Consider the following 17,379-nt stretch of genomic DNA (forward strand, 5'->3'; position numbering starts at 1 on the left):
AAATCGTTGATTTGAAAGGAAGTGCCTCTTTCAGTCACTCACCTTCTCACCTCCACCTCATCCTTGACCTCTAACCCCAGGTACGCTCAATACCATACCTTATAGGTAGAGTCAGGAGTTTTTCCTGAACACTTGACCCCACCAGGAACACCCCATACCAAAGACCATTAATCTGATATTCTAGTATAGTATAGGCTAGTATCCTCTTTGCATTACTCATGGAATAGATTTCTGCAAAATATGAAACGCTCCTCTTAAATTAATACAGTACTTTTCTGGCAGGGGTTTCATAGTCTCTCTCCTCAGTCCCTCTGGTTTCATTTACCCCCTCTCTGGCTCAATGGTTGTCTCCCTGGGAGGGGGTGCAGACCACTCCACACTGATGGACTGGCTCCCACAGACAATGATAGGCTAGGGAGAGAGTTACTTTGGCACCAGGCCCTGTCTCTGTGCTGTCTCTGTGCTGTCTCTGTACTGTCTCTGTACTGCAGTCCACGCCTGCATTTAATCAATCAGTTGAAGCATTTTTGTGTGGATTTAGCACAATGGTAAGTGTTATCTCAATGGATACGCCCAATTTTGTGGGTAATTTAAGTTTGGTGGAGATATATGTTACATCCATTGAGAGAGTGCATAATAAGTAGAAATGTTAGCCTCACTTCGTGTGTTTGCCACAAATGTTCTGGAGAACGGAGATCACATACATCATTTATCAAAGGAAGATGTTTGAGTTCCAACAGTGCAGCTGATGTAACGCACTGAAAAACCAATTACTGGTGAGAAAGCACACACACCATAGAGGTTTTACTCTGTGAAGTCGTAGCCTACATAAAGAGAGAAAGCTTGGATCCTCTTCCTTAAAAAAAAAAGTTGAAAGAAAAACACTTTCAATCTGAATAGTTTTCTTTGATTTGTAATTCAGTAAAACGTGTTACAGATACATTGGCTGTTTATTTAACCATGGATATGATGATATAATCAAGGCTATTCTTCCCATACTTCAAGGGTTAAGCTACACATATTTACAATTGGCTGCATTATGTCCTTACATCTTTTTTTCTTATCTCTCTCACAGTGTAACAAAGTATCCCTGACTCATAAGAACAATGTTGCAAAATGTGAGTGATACATTCACTCTGCTAATGAAAAAGGACGGAATTAAACGGTTTACAACCTTTTTGCACACGTTCGTGATACATGCCCGGTCAAAGTGGGAATGCCCAATTCGATTGGCCTTTTCAGCAACTTCTCAAACTGTCAGTAGGCTAGATGGATGGTTTCAAAAGCGCCGTCGTCGACACCGCCCTCATTTCCAAGTCCCACCCTTTTTCGCTTCCCCACTCCGCTAACGAACCTCCACTTCCCGAGGAAAAATTCCTGTAGGAAGAATGACGTGAAGACTATCGAAGAGAGAATAGCGACTTCTACCCGATACATATCGCATCAAGTGGCATTTAGAATAAGCTGAACTTGTGCCATTATAAAAGGTATGTGCATATATGTATTTTTATTCTGCTGTGGACAGCTAGGTTCACTGTGGGGTGTCAAATGACAGACAACACGGTCGAATTCCATGCAGGGGAAGCCCAGTCTGATCCCTTTCTGTCCTTGTGTGTGTGTGTGGATATTATTCAACATTCGTGAATAAATATAGTACAGACGTTTGTCTGTTTGTTGACTAAGTTGACAATGTTTATACATTGTTGCAAACCCATTGTTGCTCGCTTTTACGACAGAATCACCACACCATGAAGTTAATATAATGGAATCATTTTTTTTCTCCGTCACTCCACCTAGCTTACTAATAGTATTGTAGCTGTCAGGAGTGAATTATTCTCTGTTTGAGTTGACCGTAATTTCCCCTGTGAAATGGCCTTGCTGATGAACTGCAATGTCGCACTTATAACTCGTTTATAACGAGGCGCGTGTGTAACAATCTCACAACAGAGTTGTGATGGATACTGTAGCTCTTATTAAAGAAACAATCATGCTACACTACAGTATTTGCTACGACACGTTTAGGGGACTGTTGAACGAGACCGCGGAGTGACACCGAATAATATACATTGGTGGAATGACACATTTTTGACATTCAGTGGCATCATTCTTGGTGAATCCATCTGCTGAAAAGTATTGTGCCATCATTGATGTCGCAGCACTAGCTCTACTGTGTTAACATCAGCATGGAAGTTAGTTCTACAGGACTGGACATCTCTGCATGATCTTTTTCTAAATATAAATGTTTGTCTCGGCCTACTTTGTTGAAAACTCCGTTGTTACACGGCTTGCGTGCAACCTTCTTTTTAGTTGTTTTTGTTTGTAATGAATGGGTGTATCCCAGAAGATGATGCCAGCTCTGTAGCCTACTGCGTTACATGTTTTTGTTATATTTTCGATAATACTGTGAAAGTCACATTGAATCAATGGGACATGCTTATTATGTTTTGTTTTCAAGTGAACTCTATTCCTCTTTCTATCTCCATGTATCTCTCGTTCATCCAGCTCAGCTGTCATTCCCTCATCTCTTCTCCCCTTCACAAACATACCGAACGGTTTTGATTGAATAGACACAGCGTTTAGGTTTTTCAAAAGGTTTTTCCATCTGCCTTGACACCCAGCTTTAAAAATAAACACCCTTGGCCTTCCACTTCAAAACGGTGTTAATGTGAGGGCAGACACGTTTCATGAAGTCCACGTCACTCTCACATTTTCCACACTTGTTATAGCAACTCCAAGGCCGCAGCAAATGTTCTTCCACCATAAATCCCACCATTCTAAATTAGAATGGTAGGTTGTCATCTTTGCGTATTGCTTTCCGTTTTTAAAATAGTTACAATAGAGAGCAGTTAAATAATTATGTCTTGCTGAAAAGTGAACATGGATTCATAGGACAGCCGGGCCCTATACCTCTCACCATGTTCCCCTTTCTCCACCTCCACCTTTCTTCAAAATAATCTTGAGGCCTCTTGTCCCCTTTATTCTGCTTCTTTTCTCAATGCTCCTGGCTTGACTAACCAGGCTTGGGGCTGAGTGAGACATGCTCACTGAAACCGTGGCCGCTCTGGCTGTAGTCCACCCCCAGTGATGTCCCTGTTTAGCCTACTATAGTCTGCCTACCTACTGGATAAAGATGACAAGAATGAGGATGATGGGGATGAGTCCAACTCCCCACATTCAGGCACATAACCCCCTGAATGAAAGTCCGAATACTAACTGGGCTTGCTTTGGTAAGCTACTTAATGGCTACGTGATGTTTGGGTCAGCTAAACAGACAGACCCAAATACTGAGATAATTCACATCTCGAGTGGGTTTCTTCTCACACACACACACACACACATACACACATGCACACACGCAGATGGACAACTCCACCGTGTGTGGTTGTCACGGCAACGCCACATTTTTAGGATGGCAGAGACCCATCTGCTTGCCTGCCACATGCAGCACGCTGTGTGTCTGTGAACTGACATTCTGAATCTGTGTATGTGTGTGTAATAGCAATAACGACACAGGATTGATGTACCGCTTTTCTGAAAACCCAAAGACTCCACGCTACGTGTAGAGTAGACTATGCCTTTGGCTTTGAAAATACCTCTCCTTTTTCTTACTTCCTGTGTGGAATATCAGCATCCTCCAATACCTCTACACCCATCTCAACACTTACATAAACAATGTCAGAATATAACAATGGCTCATAGAGTACTGGTGGTTAAGTGTAGCACGGCTACTCTTTTAGTGAATGTCCAGGATAAATACTGGAGGTTATACTGTGTTTATTTTTGGTGCAATCAAGAGCAATTGGTATGTAGCCTGCCTGCCAAATTGACAGTGTACCTACAATCATTCTCGCTAAATGCATTCCATTCCTCCACACCCAGCTCTTTACCCTCTCATAGTGTTTGCTCTCCCCTCAAACCCCCTTCTCTATTCCCTTTGCTCTCTCTCACTCTCTCTCTCTCTCTCTCTCTCTCACTCTCTCTCTCTCTCTCTCTCTCTCGCTCCCCCCTCTAACCTCTCTCTAATCCAGTTATTTGACTGACATGTCTTTGGGCTTTGAAGTCAAGTTGCTGTCAACAGGAGATCCATAAATATTGCTATTTATTCCCGACTGGAAGACCTCTCCAGAAGAAAAACAATTGACCAATCAGAGCTGACGTCAGTAGAACTCTGTGGCACTGGGTGTAATAAGTAATGAGCAGCTCTGGGCTGGTAAGTTCATGGTCAGGGACAGAGACCCTATGACCGATTGATATCTAGAAGCTCCTATTGCAGTGCTGTCTCAGCCCCATGACCATGCTTGTTGTCATATCATCAGTCTTAGGATGGATATACAGTCTGAGGCTTGGCTTAATGACTGATCCAGAAGCTCATTATTGCTTTGACACTTACCAACACACGGGTGTGATCATTCTAAAGTGGCCCCTGCAGCGTATGCTCAAGCCGGTGTGATTAGAACGGCTATTTAGAATTTGCATAAACACAGTCGTTACAACATCATGTCCTGAATGTGACCAGTTTATTTTTGGATGCAATGTTCAGACATTCACAGAACACAATCGGTCATATTTAGCTAACATTCGGGGCTGACGGCAACCACAATATGAATGAGCTAATAGCAAATACTATTTACAATTCATCACATCACGGGTGAGCTCACCATTGATCAAAAGAATTGAGTAAAAAACATTTGAAAAACAGAAAGTAATCCGCCGTAATCCGTGGTTTGTGCGCGCCGCCATATTCGTCTTTTTTCCCCCGTGCCAACCAAAGATAGGAAGAGAGGACTAGATGAGTTGGGTCTGTTTGCAGTATGCATGTTGAAGGGGGTGTGTCGTCTACTATCATTCACTTCCCTTCATTCACTCCCGGAAGTTTACTCGAAAGATGCGTGAACTATCCCTTCGCCTCCTTTTGTTATAGCATCTTTGGCCTGACAGATGTGACCCCCAAAATGTATTGTATAATGTCAAGAAACATGGCGCGACAGATAGCTGGCAAATGCTTAGCATAAGCTGATCATAATCAGTGTAACCTTCAAAAAAGTATTTTACATACGTGTTCATTACAATCTACGCAAAATTTGAATGCATGATTTGTCACCAGCACTTGAAAACATGTGAATAAAACAGTAAATACATTATGCTCCATACATACGGTATGCTACAGTAGAAACTATAACATGATATATAGAAAATAAGGAACTTACTTTGATAGGAACACACACATGTCCAAAGTTAATTGTAAGGAAAACAACAATAAAGGCAATGCGAGTGCCAGCCAGAAAATGTGCCAGCGAGAAAAGGTTTGTGCAAGATGTCTGCACACTTGATCTGGGGAAACACTGGGGGAAGTGCTTGGGCTCTCTTCAAAGAGAGAAGATAAAATATAGCTGTAAAGCCTGAAACATAAATTGTCCGCAACAGTGAAGTGGGCTACTTCTATGTGAATTAATGAGGAGGCGGAACACACCTCAATTCAAACTGTTGTTAGAAAATATATATTTTTTGAAAATAATTAGAAATTGACAATTAGAAACATAGCCTATAGATAATTAGCAGCCAGCGGGTGTCGTGGTTTGAGGGCAGCGGGCGCGGGTTAACTGGGGCGGCAGGGTAGCCTAGTGGTTAGAGTGTTGGACTAGTAACCGGAAGGTTGCAAGTTCAAACCCCCGAGCTGACAAGGTACAAATCTGTCGTTCTGCCCCTGAACAGGCAGTTAACCCACTGTTACTAGGCCGTCATTGAAAATAAGAATTTGTTCTTAACTGACTTGCCTAGTTAAATAAAGGTAAAAAAATAAATAAAATCAATAAATGTCCGGTTGTGTAACAATCACATTTTGGAACAGTGAGTGCATTCTGACATCTCATGCGTAAAGAAACTCACGCTGGGGCGACCGTTAGAGATATTTAGAACTCACACTTGAAAAGGTTAAGAGATAAGAGACAGTTTTTGTTTGCGTGATGGTATCCTAATCTCTCAATTGAATTATCCGCCTTCTGCAGAGCTAACTTGTGACACCACTGTGATAACGAATGATATGGCTGACATCCAGAGATCTGCATAGTGTTCAGTAGGGCACAGTCTCACAGATTTAGATATTATCTTGTATGTAGAGGATCATATATCAATAACCAGCATCCATCACTATTTTACTTGAGCTCTTGAGACAGTTAGGGTTGGTTCGCGTAATTTGCTTTTGGCTGTCCAGTCAGTCGTGTGTGTCCATGTTCTGAGCCGCTAGGTTGGTGAGCTGTTTACCCTTGCTGTAAGATTGAGACTTGTGGCTCTGATGAGGAGCTGTGATAAGACAGATGTTGATTTAGTGTTAGCGTCTCTCTCTGTATTTCTCTCTCTGTCTGTCTTTCATTCTCTGTCTTTCTCTCTCTCTCTCTCTCTCTCTCTCTCTCTCTCTCTCTCTCTCTCTCTCTCTCTCTTTCTCTCTCTCTCTCTCTCTCTCTCTCTCTCTCTCTCTCTCTCTCTCTCTCTGTCTGTTTGTCTCTCTGTCTCTCTTTCTTTCTCTCTCTGTCTTTCTCTCCCTTTCTCTCTCTCTCTTTGTTGCTATCTGTCTCTCTCTTTGCCTGTCTGCCTGTCTCTCTCTTTGCCTGTCTGCCTGTCTCTCTCTTTGCCTGTCTGCCTGTCTCTCTCTTTGCCTGTCTGCCTGTCTCTCTCTGTCTGTCTGCCTGTCTGTCTGTCTGTCTGTCTTGTAACCTGTCATCTTAATTGGGCCTTCTCAACACTTGTTGTTTGGCCTTGTCATTCTGTAGCTCTGGCCAAACCTGGGAGAACAGAGGGAAGAAAAGGCTCTGTATCAACGATGAGAGGATCTAGGAGGAATTTGCTGGCCTTTGCATAGTAATATATTTGTCCTATTTCAATTTTTATTTTGGAAGTGTGTTTTTTGCATATCCCAAATCCCCAAAGACACACTCGGAGACTGCATATTTCACTGGAACACAGTGGAAGAATGACCTTGCTTGCAATGAATATGGGCTCAGGGGCACATGGCTCCTGTGAACGTTTTGATGACATAACATCAGCTGTTACAGATAGTAGTGGATTGTCTCAATATTGCTCCGTTCTGAGTTTAAGCATTAAAAGGAATAGTGCATCACAACGGTTTAGAAAACGCTCTGATTCAGAGGCTATTGATGTGAACTCTGTACTGCCTGCAAGTCTTTCCATGTGAAGCTGACAGAATGCCTAACTTTAGCTTTATATAAGACATTGTAATTACTGTTTGGCAGTAATGTTACATTTGAGCAAGGCATGGAATGCCTTTGGTCTGGTCTGTCAATGGGGCATCACTATCGAGCAATCTTGCTGTGGTTGCTGCCGTTAAAGCAACCTTCTGTTTAACTCTAGCGTCTTTAACCCGAGTGTGTGTTGTGAGAGAGTGACTTTAACGTTGTTTTCAGAGATTGTTATGTTGTTGTCCAGAGACCACAGGAAGGAGATTTGGGTGGAGCAGACAGCATAGTTGGGGAATTGACTGACCACCACTGACAAACCCCCTATTCCCTTCCCTCTCCTTCCAACCTGGAAACAAGTTTGGCTGCTCTCTCTCCAGGGAGTGACCGTAAGTCATCCTGTAGCCTTTTGGGTGGGACAAACAGACTGACATCATTGGACGATCTGTGCCTCTCTAAGCAGTCTGCCAGATGCACCAGAAGCAGCTGCTAGTGGCTTTAGGTTGAGAGGGACTGTGGCATGCTATGCGCTTCATTATTAGAGAAAGAGGCCCCTATTTACGTCCACAGAGTGCAGACATCAGACCTGGTTTGGTCCGTCAGTGGAACGAATGGTGAGGAGGACCAGGCCTCGGCTACATTAAAGAACCTAGCTCTGCTCTCCCTAATGTTATAGAGCCCAGATTCCATTGGGCGCTGTGTATTTATGAGTGTGTTTGGTGTCTATAAAAGACGCAAGTGTGTCATGCAAACCAAATGTAGGTACATGTCTGTAATAAAAGCACTGATGCAAAACAAGTCATAGGCAGTCTGTGTTTATGGATCGTTTATTGAAATTGAATTAATCTCTTTAACTTTTCATTGGTGGAGGCCAAGACTACCATCAGCCTTGACCAGACCAATAATATGAGCTCATGAATGCTGGTATGCCTTCTTTTATTGTCGTCCTGTTTCCTCTGTGCATGTTGATGAGAAGACCATGAGAGGGATTTATTTTGGGCTGGCGTCAGTTCGGCCTTTCAATAGTGACGTGAGGGAGGACTATGTTCCTATGTTCCTCACATGAAGGTCTCTGAAGCCTCATCCAACTGCTGTGCAGCACTCAAAGCCAGTTACACAGAAATACCCACAGGTAGTCTGACCACACTGACCACACTGACTCAATGGGCTTTGTTGTGATGATCCGCCACCAACTGGGACAACATGTGAGTCTCGGACAATAACGTTCGTCAGCCTCTGTTGAGCTTCCTGGAGGTATTCGGTTTCCCTGTCTTGGCAGTTGGCGTCACAGTAAAACCATTCCTTCTGGGAGAGCCTATCATAATGTCTGATCCTGTAGTTTCTCTCCGTCCGCCCATGTGCAGACAGATTTAGAGAGCTTTAATGCTCAATTACTTCTGCCTTACAGCCGCCACCACTTACTCATGATGCCCGGCTAATAGGGTTGGGCCCCCTGTCAGGAACAGGACCCTCTGATGTAAAGTAAGAACAAGTAACACTTCAAAAATCTCTGCATAGTTGCTCAGCACAACGCCAGGCATCTCTACCTATACCTTTGTCTGGCAGAAAGCTGTGATACATGCCTAAATAAATTACAGTCAGATCCATAGAGGGAAGTCCTTAGTACCCATGCTATTCAACGCTATTCAACGCTGACCAATCAGAATCCATGCTTCAAGATTGTTTTGATCACGCAGACTGGGATATGTTTCGGGTAGCTTCCAAGAATAATATTGATGAATATACTGAAATGATAACAGAGTTTATCAGGAAGTGGATAGGTGATGTTGTACCCACTGTGACTAGATGGCAGCATTCGCGCATAACTGAGAGCGCGAACCACCACATTTAAACATGGCAAGGTGACTGGGAATATGGCAGAATACAAACAAAGTAGTCATTCCCTCCGCAAGGAAATCAAACAGGCAAAACGTCAGCATAGAGACAAAGGGGTGTCGCAATTCAACAGCTCAGTTACGAGACGTATGTGGCAGGGTCTACAGACAATCAGGACTACAAAAAGAAAACTAGCCATGTCGCAGATACCGACGTCTTGCTTCCGGACAAGCTTAACACGTTCTTTGCCTGCTTTGAGGATAATAGAGTGTCACCAACGCGGCCCGCTACCAAGGACTGTGGGCTTTCCTTCTCTGTGGCTGACGTGAGTAAGACATTTAAACGTGTTAACCCTCGCAAGGCTGCCAGCCCAGACGGCATCCCTAGCCGCATCCTCAGAGCATGCGCAGAACAGTTGACTGGTCTGTTTACGGACATATTCAATCTCTCCCTATCCCAGTCTGCTGTCCCCACATGCTTCAAGAGGGCCACCATTGTTCCTGTACCCAAGAAAGCAAAGGTAACTGAACTAAATGACTATCGCCCCGAAGCACTCACTTCTGTCATCATGAAGTGCTTTGAGAGACTAGTCAAGGATCGTATCACCTCCATCTTACCTGTCACCTTAGACCTACTATAATTTGCTTACCGCGCCAATAGGTCCATAGACGATGCAATTGCCATCACACTAAACACTGCCCTATCCCATCTGGACAAGTGGAATAGCTATGTAAGAATGATGTTATTTGACTATAGCTCAGCATTTAACACCATAGTGTTGTCTGAACCCCGCCCTGTGCAATTGGGTCCTGGACTTCCTGGCGGGCCGCCCCCAGGTGGTGAAGGTAGGAAACAACACCTCCACTTCGCTGATTCTCAACACTGGGGCCCCACAAGGGTGCATACTCAGCCCCCTCCTGTACTCCCTGTTCACACATGACTGCGTGGCCAAGCACGCTTCCAACTAAATCATCAAGTTTGCAGACACTAACACTATAACAACGACAAGACAACCTACCGGGAGGAGGTGAGGGCTCTGGGAGTGCGGTGCTAAGAAAATAACCTCTCACTTAACATCAACAAAACAAAAGAGATGATTGTGGACTTCAGGAAACAGCAGAGGGAGCATCACCCATCCACATCGACGGGACAGCAGTGGAGAAGGTGGAAAGTTTTAAGTTCCTCGGCATACACATCACTGACAAGCTGAAAGGGTCCACCCACACAGACAGGGTGGTGAAGAAGGTGCAAAAGCGCCTCTTCAACCTCAGGAGGCTGAAGAAATTTGGCTTGTCACCTAAAACCCTCACAAACTTTTACAGATGCACAATTGAGAGCCTCCAGTCAGGCTGTATCACCGCCTGGTACGGCAACTGCTCTGCCCACAACCGCAGGGCTCTCCAGAGGGTGGTGCGGTCTGCACAACCCATCACTGGGGGCAAACTACCTGCCCTCCAGGACACATACAGCAGCTGATGTCACAGGAAGGCCAAAAAGATCATCAAGGTCAACAAGCTGTGACCGAGAGACTGAAAACAGCTTCTATCTCAAGGCCATCAGACTGTTAAATAGCCATCACTAGCACAGATAAACTACTGCCTATATACACAGACTTGAAATCATTGGCCACTTTAATAAATGGAACACTAGTCACTTTAATAATGTCACTTTAATAATGTTTACATATCTTGCATTACTCATCTCATATGTACAGTATATACTGTATTCTATACTATTCTACTGTATCTTAGTCTATACTGCTCTGACATTGCTCGTCCTTATATTTATATATTCTTAATTCCATTCCTTACTTAGATTTGTGTGTATTGGCTATATGTTGTGAAATTGTTAGGTATTACTTGTTTCATACTGCTGCACTGTCGGAACTAGAAGCACAAGCATTTTGCTACACCTGCAATAACATCTGCTAAATGCCTGTATGTGACCAATATAATTTGATTTGAAGGTGCTTTAATCCATACTTAACAGCACAGCCTGTATCCTTTTACTGCAACTTAACACCTACTACTAACTGGACTGAGGATCTGTCCCCACACCAGCGTTTGTGACTAACTTATTTTACCCCACCCCACTGTGTTACAGAACTAGTATGGACTCAATCCTGTGGTGAGGGTTTGGGCATATTGCACTTAGCGGCAAAGCATAGCCAGGTGCCTGCTTGACGTTACGGCCACAGTATTTACCATCCCATTGGATTTTTTTCCTTACTCCTTCACACTTGCCGCGAGTTAAACGAACTAACTGAGAGTCTCTATCGCTCTCTCTCTCTCTCTCTCTCGCTCTCCCTTGCTCTCCTTGACACCTGTCTACCCAAACAATTTATTGACTTAACCTTTAAGTTGTGTGTAAATAATGGCTCTTTAGAGGCAGCTTGTACACTCATCCACTTGGCTGATGTGTTCATGAGCACACTTTACACTGAGAGTGAAGAAACACTGAGACCCATCCTAGGAGGTAAAGTCATCCCATGACGTTCCTCAACAACATGTGATGTGGTACATTTCCAATTTTTATTAAACCGTGCAAGCTGAAATTGTGTTACTGAAAATTACTCCTGATTGTGGTGGCATGTTTATCGATACTATTTGAATGGAAAATAAATGCTGTTTTGCGGACAGGAATGATTAAGGAAAGGGGAGCCGAGAGGCACGGGGACAGATGGGAGGGTGTGGTGGACTAGTGGTGTTTTCGTCTGATTGAAACAGCAGGACTCCTCACTGAGCTGACGGGCCCTGCAGAGAGGAGCAGCTCCACTGAGGAGGAGAGGAGAAGCAGGATTCACTCTGTCGCTCAGAATCTGCTCTAACCACAGTAGCCCCAGTAGTGACAGCAGAGAGGCAGGAGGAGGAAGGGGAAGATAGTGGGAAGAATAGAGAAGTGGTCCCATTGGACAAGGAGAGGGAATGAGGTGATGGTAGAAGAGAGGAGAAACTGACTAAACTGAGGGATAGTGTATATATTGCGATTGTTTATTTTGCACCTCCTGACAACCTACTGTGACGGGTGTCTTCTCCCTACGCCCCCAGCTTCGTTCAAACAAATGTCCTAATCCTGCTGGGTCATTGCAGTGCATGCAGGAGATGCCTGTAAGGGGGGTTAAGTCGTCTCATCCCCCGGCCCACAGGACAGGTCTGAGCCTTGTTTCACTCTGCTCCATCAAGGAAATAACCTAACAACGGACCAGATGGCCTTTACAACCAACTTTATGTGTGTTTCTGTTGGAGTTTGTATGGGTGATTTGCCCCTCCCTCTCTACCCCCTAATCCCAGAAAGTTTGACCCCCCCCTAATGCGGAGCGATAAATTGGGGTTTGTACTGCGTCCAAACCAGCCATGTCAGTATTCGACGTCCATCCATGTCTGAGGACGTCGGGAGATGATGTGGAAACTGGGCACTAGGTGCACCAGTGAGCACCGTTACCTTCAAGTAGGTTTCAGTTTTGCTAGGGTGTTGTGGATGGGAATGGTGAAGCATAGGACCAAATATATACATATTTTTGTATTAAGCCTATCCCAAACATTAACCCTTACCTTAACCATTCCGAGTTAATGCCTAACCTTAAGGTAAGGGTTAAGGCTTGGGATAGGCTTAATACAAACATTTTAAAACCTACTTTCTATTGCTGGATTCGAACTAGCAACCTTTGCATCAGAGGCAGAATGCCTAACCTTAAGATTTCAGAGTTAATGCCTAAACTTAAAGTTTATGCAGCAATAGCCCATCAAAATGAATTCATTTGTTTCACGCTTTGAAGCTCGTACCCTGCAGTCAGATGTGATCTACTCTTGGCTTAGGAGCTGTAACACAGGGCTGAAAGATATATAGTCTCACCAAGCTGCAGAGAGCAGGCAGTGAAACATGCAGTCAAACAGTATCTCTCCAGCCCTCCATCACTTCCTGGCCTGCCTGGGCTCTGGGCTGGCTGCTGAATAAATGATGGCTATTTGATACTGCACCACACTGTGATGCAGAGCTGCTTTAGACTCAGGACACTCAGTCAGCAATACACAGGTAGAGACAACTCTGAGACAGAGCAAGGTCACTATGCTGAACCCAGCACATCATTGCAACAACACCAGCACCAGGTAGCCTGGAGCGTTGGGCCAGTAACCGAAAGTTCGCTACCTTGAATCCATGAGCCGACAAGGTATAAAAATCTGTCGCTGTGCCCTGGAGCAAGGCATGTAGCCCTAATTGCTCCAGGGTGTGGCTGGCTGTGACTCCACTCTCCAAGGGTGTCTCAGGGGGAGTTGGGATACACAAAATACACATTTCCAATTCACACGTGTGTAATACACTCTTGTACATGTGTGAAATTAGACAAATAACTATACCAAATTATTATTACATATCAGTGAAGCCTTCAAGATATGTTCAATATGTGTGTTGTGTTGCGTGCATTTGTTTATGCAGACATGTACAGTTGTGGCCAAAAGTTTTGAGAATGACAAAAATATTAATTTCCTCAAAGTTTGCTGCTTCAGTGTCTAGATATTTTTGTCAGATGTTACAATGAAACACTGAAGTATAATTACAAGCATTTCATACGTGTCAAAGGCTTTTATTGACAATTACATGAAGTTGATGCAAAGAGTCAATATTTGAAGTGTTGACCCTTCTTTTTCAAGACCTCTGCAATCCGCCCTGGCATGCTGTCAATTAACTTCTGGGCCACACTGATGGCAGCCCATTCTTGCATAATCAATGCTTGACGTTTGTCAGAATTTGTGGGTTTTTGTTTGTCCACCCGCCTCTTGAGGATTGACCACAAGTTCTCAATAGGATTAAGGTCTGGGGAGTTTCCTGGCCATGTTCCCAAAATATTGATGTTTTGGTCCCCGAGCCACTTAATCATCACTTTTGCCTTATGGCAAGGTGCTCCATAATGCTGGAAAAGGCATTGTTCGTCACCAAACTGTTCCTGGATGGTTGGCAGAAGTTGCTCTCAGAGGATGTGTTGGTACCATTCTTTATTCATGGCTGTGTTCTTAGGCAAAATTGTGAGTGAGCCCACTCCCTTGGCTGAGAAGCAACCCCGCACATGAATGGTCTCAGGATGCTTTACTGTTGGCATGACACAGGACTGATGGTAGCGTTCACCTTGTCTTCTCCGGACAAGCTTTTTTCCAGATGCCCCAAACAATCGGAAAGGGGATTCATCAGAGAAAATTGACTTTACCCCAGTCCTCAGCAATCCAATCCCTGTACCTTTTGCTGAATATCAGTCTGTCCCTGATGTTTTTCCTGGAGAGAAGTGGCTTCTTTGCTGCCCTTCTTGACACCAGGCTATCCTCCAAAAGTCTTCGCCCTCACTGTGCGTGCAGATGCACTCACACCTGCCTGCTGCCATTCCTGAGCAAGCTCCGTACTGGTGGTGCCCCGATCCCGCAGCTGAATCAACTTTAGGAGACGGTCCTGGCGCTTGCTGGACTTTCTTGGGCGCCCTGAAGCCTTCTTCACAACAATTGAACCGCTCTCTTTGAAGTCATTGATGATCCAATAAATGGTTGATTTAAGTGCAATCTTACTGGCAGCAATATCCTTGCCTGTGAAGCCCTTTTTGTGCAAAGCAATGATGACGGCACGTGTTTCCTTCCAGGTGACCATGGTTGACAGAGGAAGAACAATGATTCCAAGCACCACCCTCCTTTTGAACCTTCCAGTCTGTTATTCGAACTCAATCAGCATGACAGTGGAGTGATCTCCAGCCTTGTCCTCATCAACACTCACACCTGTGTTAACGAGAGAATCACTGACATGATGTCAACTGGTCCTTTTGTGGCTGGGCTGAAATGCTGTGGAAATGTTTTTTTGGTGATTCAGTTCATTTGCATGGCAAACAGGGACTTTGCAATGAATTGCAATTCATCTGATCACTCTTCATAACATTCTGGAGGCAGCAGACTTAGTGAAAATTAATATTTGTGTCATTCTCAAAACTTTTGGCCATGACTGTATACAGTATATGTGTGGTAACCAATCCTTAACTGATAAAACGATTTACACGCTTCAATGAGGCAGAAGGCCGTGTGTTGTTGTTCTGGATGGCCAGATACCGAGCAACAATGATAAAAAAACTGCCATGTGGGGAATCGTAAGTGGCTCGTTTCAGTTAGTATTATCTTGTTCTTGATACCTTGAGGTGTTTTGACTCATGTCACGTCTATGCTTATATGGCAAAAAACTGCTAGCTAGCTAACAAACAACTGTAACAATGTATTTGAGAGGCAACAAGTGCCCATTGTGCAACATTATTTATATTTTCAATAAACATTGGAGACTAAATGTAGTTAACAAGTTGTTAACAATCTAAGCCAACCCTGTCTGTTTTGCTCCATAGCTCCTGGGTCTCTTTCATGGGTTACATGGCTGTGTCTTATTTCCCCTCTGCTGCTGCCCAAACCTCCCTCAGAACAAAAGAGCCACAGAGCCGTGGCCCACTGGTGAAAAACTTTTATAGCGTGTTTATTGGGATGCCAAACAAGCTTCATTTAGTTTCAGCAAAAGAGAGAAAGCGTCGGGTCATTCAACTACAAACACACACACACACACACACACACACACACACACACACACACACACACACACACACACACACACACACACACACACACACACAAACACACGCCTTACACCCACACACACACACACACACACACACACACACACACACACACACACACACACACACACACGCCTTACACCCACATTTTGTACACACAAAAGGATTTTCATAAGAGCCCATAGTGTCAGAACGGGTAGTGAAAAGGAGTGAACATTCGCTCTGCACTCCAACCCGACACACGTTACCACAAGCGCTTACACGATGAGTCACACACTCATTCACACATTCTTCCATGGTACTTCCTCATACTTACACAGCCGTGACATCTCCTATTCATTCCCCTGCTCTCCTTTCACCTACCCTCCCATCTCTCATCTGCCTCTCCTCTCTAATGGGTAGTGGGGCCGGTAGTAAATCACATGAGTGTGTTTGTGCCTGCATGGTGGATGGCGGAAGGGCAGGCTGACTCTGGGCTTTAAATAACCTGTATGTTTTTATATCCAGAGGGGGAACCCCATCAATAGAGGCCTCTACTCTCCCATCTGCTGCCCTCTGAAAAGCCTGTTACACCCCCCCCCCCTCCCCCCCATCTACGGCTGAGTCGGCTGCCCTGTCAAAGACCTCCTCTCCTCCCTCCTTTTCTCCGCCTCTCCCTCAGCTACTGCCTCACATGGTCTGCTCTGCTCCCTCCCTAATTATCTGACTGAAATGTCTCTCACTCACCACATCTTTCCCTATTCCTTATCAAGGCTGCCGCTTTTCTGTCACCTGGATCTCAGTAACCACATGGTCTATCCAGCCACTGAAGCTGTCCATTTCCTTCACAAGTCTCGGCGTGCTCGGCTTCACGGTCTGTGAATGTGAATACTGGCATTTCTACTTCTCTCCAGTTCTCCGTCTTTGATTCTTTGCAAAATCCCTTTCCATAGCTCGAGGGAGTTAAGGCAATGCACATCGTTATTCACGTCATATATTATCCTTCACATATGTTTCCCATTGCGAGGCACCAGTGATTCATACTGTACAACATATTTAACATGGCAAGTTAACAATGATCCACGTGTCGCCATACAATCCATAGAAGCCGTTTAATCAAGCACATAGGGTTCAGCGTTTGCATTTTGCACTGACCCGTCGCCCACGCTATTTTGACCTTCGGTCGAAGCTCTTCTTTAAGCTTTCCAGTCTTTTATTGCTTTACCATTGCCTCACTGTTTACCACCCCTCTTTTTCCTCAACCCTCTATCTTGCAGTCCAGTGTGTGTCCTTGTTAATGGTGCCCGATGTGACTGCTGGAAAGCTGCTGTAACTCTGTTAAAGCGGCGATGCCAGGTGTCCACAGGCCCTATGTCCTGTACAATGACAGGATGATGAAGTGTAGTGAGGAAGATTCAGGACAGTGAAATGACCACCCGACCACAAACTGGAGCTCAGAATAACTCTGCCCTTCAGGAAGACAGCCCTGGTCATAGGGAGGAGAGAAATACGCGTGTAAGCAAATGATTGAAAGGGAAGGGGGCGATTACGGTTAGCATATTGTATATTGAGTTAAAGACAGCTCTGCTTCCCTTCATGAATTACTTGTCAGACTTGCTGGACGGGTGACAACACTGCAAGATCAACGTAGCCTGAAGGCAGCTAGCTTCTCCCCCTCAGATCCTTGGTTATTGTTAGCAAAGGAGACAACGTGATGTAATCCCTGTAGGCGGTAGAGCAGAGCCCTGTAGCCAGGTGCTGTGGTGCTGTGTCATTAGCATGATCAGCTCC

General features: G+C 44.6%; 1 protein-coding gene across 1 annotated transcript in view; it reads left to right on the top strand.

Moving 5' to 3' along the window:
* Positions 1-1,336: 1,336 nt before the first annotated feature.
* The window catches only part of LOC109886904 (coiled-coil domain-containing protein 102A), a 67,917-nt gene continuing 51,874 nt past the window's right edge, over positions 1,337-17,379 (top strand). The window contains exon 1 of the mRNA XM_031809445.1: positions 1,337-1,487. The gene's annotated coding sequence lies outside the window, so the exon portion shown is untranslated. The remainder of the gene's footprint in view (positions 1,488-17,379) is intronic.

This window comes from Oncorhynchus kisutch, linkage group LG3 (genome assembly GCF_002021735.2).
Source record: "Oncorhynchus kisutch isolate 150728-3 linkage group LG3, Okis_V2, whole genome shotgun sequence".
Taxonomy (NCBI): Eukaryota; Metazoa; Chordata; class Actinopteri; order Salmoniformes; family Salmonidae; genus Oncorhynchus; species Oncorhynchus kisutch.